The following is a 4,417-nucleotide window of genomic DNA, read 5'->3' on the forward strand; positions in this document are numbered from 1 at the left end:
TGAGTCTCTTTTAATCTAATTTCTGCTCGTGTTTTAATCGGCTACTTTCCCACAGCCTTTGGTAAAATTCTGTCGTGCACTCTTTTCAGTGATAATGTTGTAGTGATAGTTTGTTGTTATTGTAACTATGTTTTTTTCTTTTCACTTAAAGAAGATACACTATGCTTGGAATTCCAAAAGTGTGTACAAAGATAATCTTGAATTCTTGTTATTTTGTCCCCCCCACTCTCTGAGGACCGAACCCAGGGCCTTGTGTTTGCTAGGCAATCGCTCTACCACTGAGCTAAATCCCCAATCCCTAATCTTGAATTTTTAAGTTAAACTTAGTTGTAAAGAAACCTATTTAATGTATTGTTTATTTAGTATGTCAAATACGTAAATTACACTACTCAGTTAAAAACTGTATGCTTTTAGCCTATCCCAGGCAGATACAGGCAGATCTCTGTAAGTTCAAAGCCAACCTGATCTACAAAGCAAGTTCCAGGACAGCCAGAGTTGTTACACAGAGAAATCATGTCTCGAAAAACAACAACAACAACAAAAAACCTGTAAGCTTTCAAAGCATTGTTGTGACCTTGTTAAATTGCATGGAATTGCTTTAATGGGATTTCTCATTCATTTATGTAAACATTAAGATAAAAAGACTGACCAGTTTCATAAAATAAAATGGCTAGGTACATTAATTTGAGCAATATTTGATAAGTCTGTTACATTTATTTGGGGAGCATATTACAAACCCTGAGAACATTTGGAGCTCTCGCTAATGTATGCATTTTGCAAAATCCAGATAATTCTCTCCTTGCCTTCTCAAAGCAATATCACATCTTTTAAATACCCATTTGGATGATAAAATGGCTTCTTGAGTTTTCTCTATTGCCAGGGATTTTATTTTGCGGTGCAATTGCAGGCGCTCTCAAGTGTGAGCATCTGGCCATTAATAATTGCCAAGTAGGCCAGAACCTGTGCACATTTCCTTCCCAAGTCACCGTGGCAGAAAGAGGATGTGGGTGATTTGTAGTATAGTCTAGGTACCCTTCATTAGCAAGGTTTGTGTGTTTCTACATAACTTTCATGGTCACTTCATTGATTGATCTCCAACTGTGGGAGCTCCCAGAGCCCAAGTCTGAAAAGCTTTTTTCTCTTAAGAGGCGGTCTGTGCCTCTACATCTGCAGATAGCCATGGGACATTGGTTTCTCAGGAAAACTCGTCCCATCAGATGGCAGCTGAATGGAAGAGCTCCAGGTATAAATGTTACTTCTTGTATTGGCCCAAGGCTTCAAATACACAAAGGAAAACTGCTTTGGCTGTCTACTGAATTTTTTGTTTGTTTGTTTTGGTTTTTAGAGACAGGGTTTCTCTGTAGCTTTGGAGCCTGTCCTGGAACTAGTTCTTGTGGATCAGGCTGGCCTCGAACTCACAGAGATCCGCCTGCCTTTGCCTCCCGAGTGCTGGGATTAAAGGCATGGGCCACCACGGCCCGGCTCGGCTGTCTACAGTAAAGGAAATGCTCTTGCCTCGTTTCAGGGCTCAGGCCCTAGGTACGGCTTCTTATCTATTATCTTCTGGTTAACCAATGTTTGGTGTCTTATTTTTGACTGTCGTTTTTTGAAGCACTGCAGATTGAACATAAGGAGTCACTGACTGACACATGCTACATAGGAGCTCTACCACTGAGCTACAGGACCCTCTATTTTGAGACAGGGCCTCACCGAATTACCCAAGCTGATCTTGAACTTACTCAGTAATGCAGGCATGCCTTGAAACTATGATGCCTTTGCTTCATCGGTAGCTGGCAGTACAGACTTGTGCCACCATGCCTGGATTTTCGTTTTGTCATATCTGTATGTTCTGTGTGCTTCTTTTTTCAAATATGTTTTGTCCTTCAAAACTTCCATTTTTTTAATATATGAAAATATTTTCAAGTATGTTTTCTTCCCTTTCTTTCCACATACCTTCGAAATCTATTACAATAGTCATCTACCTGTTGCTATATTCAGAGTATGATTTGTGGAAGATGAGGTGGCTGAGGTGATCATAAGTAGACGTCAGAGGACGGATTGAGAATGGCCTCCGTAGGCCCATCTGTTTGAATACTTGGTCCTCAGTTGGTAAAACTGTTTGGAAAGAGTTGGGTGATGTGGCCTTGTTAGAAGAGAGGTGTATCACTGGGCGTGGGCTTGGGGTTTCAGGAATCTCCCCCCATATTCCCACTGTGATTCTCTGCCACCTACTTGTGGATTAAGCTGGTAGCTCTCCTCTGTCCCTGCTGCCAGGCCTTTGTTTCACCATTATGGTCTCTTACCTTCTGAAACTGTAAGCCCAATTAAATCCTTTCTTTCATGAGTTACCTTGGCCATGGTATTTTGTCACAAAAATAGGTAAGTAATAAGACAAAGACCTTTAACAAGTTTCCAGAGGTTGCAAGTGGGGGCAGGTAGAAGCTATGGCAGTTGTGTTGTTTAGAACATTCGATCTGGGTACTATGACTTAGAGAAGTGTAGCTGCCTGTCTCTATAGTTAACAGAGACTTCAGCTCCTTAAGCGTCAGAATTTCATTGACTTATGTGTATTTCCTCATGTGTAATGTCTTTGAAATTGGGATGAGCCTTGATGCTTTCATGATGCGGTTGTCACTACGTATATATGGATGAACTGAGGAAGACATTCACTTGGCTCTCTTGGGAGGATCAAAAACAAAGATTTGCAGAATAAATAAAATGGTCTCAGAGTCACTGAAATTTTTTTGTTTTTTTGAGACAGGGTTTCTCTGTAACAGTCTTAGCTGTCCTAGAACTAGGTTGTATAAACCAGGCTAGCCGCAAACTCGGGAGATTCTCTTACCTCTGCCTCCTAAGTGCTGGGATTAAAGTTGTGCACCACCACTGCCCGGCCCAGTCACTGAAACTTTGTATTTGGTATTCTTATAAAAGATCTCAGTGCATTTTCCCATTCAGTCCCTGCTCTTCCCATTTTCTATGAATACTAAAACATTTCGTGTCTTTCCTTTTGTACTTTGTCTTCTTTTATTTTTATTGATTAAATTCGCCATTTGAAAATTTCACACATACCTACATATATACATATAGATATAAAATGCCTTCTAATTATTCCTACACCCTCTCTCTTACCTCCCTCCCTCCTCCTCTCAACATATCCACTTCCCATATTCATGTATTTTTGTTTTATGATTCTCTGAGTTTAACCAGAGTCATTAGTGTGACCATTGGGTTCGAACTCTCCATTGGAGCCTGGTGGACTTGATGGTGAGGACACAACTGAAGACAATGACTGTCTCTGCGTGCCCCCCACCCCGGCCAATCCATAGTACCTAGCTGGAAGGGGTAAGGTCCAGTGGAGACAGGGTCTTCTCCTATCATCCCTATTTTTTTCTTTTTTTAATATTTATTTATTTATTTAGGTATTTATTTATTTATTTATTTATTATGTATACAATATTCTTTCTGCATGTATGCCTGCATGCCAGAAGAGGGCACCAGACCTCATTACAGATGGCTGTGAGCCACCATGTGGTTGTTGGGAATTGAACTCAGGACCTTTGGAAGAGCAGGCAATGCTCTTAACCGCTGAGCCATCTCTCCAGCCCCTCCTATCATCCCTAATAGTACTTTCACCTCTCTGAGGAATGGGTCCTAATAGCTCACTTTGAATTTCCATATGATTTAATTCCATGTATTCTGATTGTTGTTTTTGTAAATTTCTGTTCAGATACGCCTTATTCCATTATCTAGGCTATCAGTTTTTTAATATTTATTTATTTATTTATTTATTTATTTATTTATTTATTATGTATACAATGTTCTGTCTGTGTGTGTGCCTGACCCCATTACAGATGGCTGTGAGCCACCATGTGGTTGCCGGGAATTGAACTCAGGACCTTTGGAAGAGCAGGCAATGCTCTTAACCGCTGAGCCATCTCTCCAGCCCCCTAGGCTATCATTTTTTTATTCACACATATCTCTCATAATAAACTGCCTTTAGTAATTAAATACTGGGGACAGGTGGTGCTTCTGTTTCTGCCATGCCCGCTTCTCTCAATGGCATTGCACTAGATAAATTTGGTTTCTTTCTGAGAATAACATTTGGATAATAATAAACTCACAGCAGGTACCACAAGTGTTCTTCTCTTCTGTTTTCAACGTGGCGCTGGCTGTACCTTTACTGCCTTCAAGACTGAAACAGATTGAAAAAAATCTAGTGTCATCTACTTATTCTTGGAGTTAAGCGTTGCCACCCCTACTCCACTCTCCCCTCTGCAAGTTCTCCTATGAAGCACTTAGTACAATGCTAGAGAGGAGAAAACACCCTTAATTGCCTTCCTCAATATGACTCTCTTCATCTTTCCATGTTCTAGTTTAAGATTAGTACTCACATTGGGCAATGGTGGCGCACACCTTT

Source organism: Alexandromys fortis, unplaced genomic scaffold (genome assembly GCF_014885135.2).
Source record: "Alexandromys fortis isolate MF-2015 unplaced genomic scaffold, M_Fortis_MF-2015_v1.1 scaffold_194, whole genome shotgun sequence".
NCBI classification, from domain to species: Eukaryota; Metazoa; Chordata; class Mammalia; order Rodentia; family Cricetidae; genus Alexandromys; species Alexandromys fortis.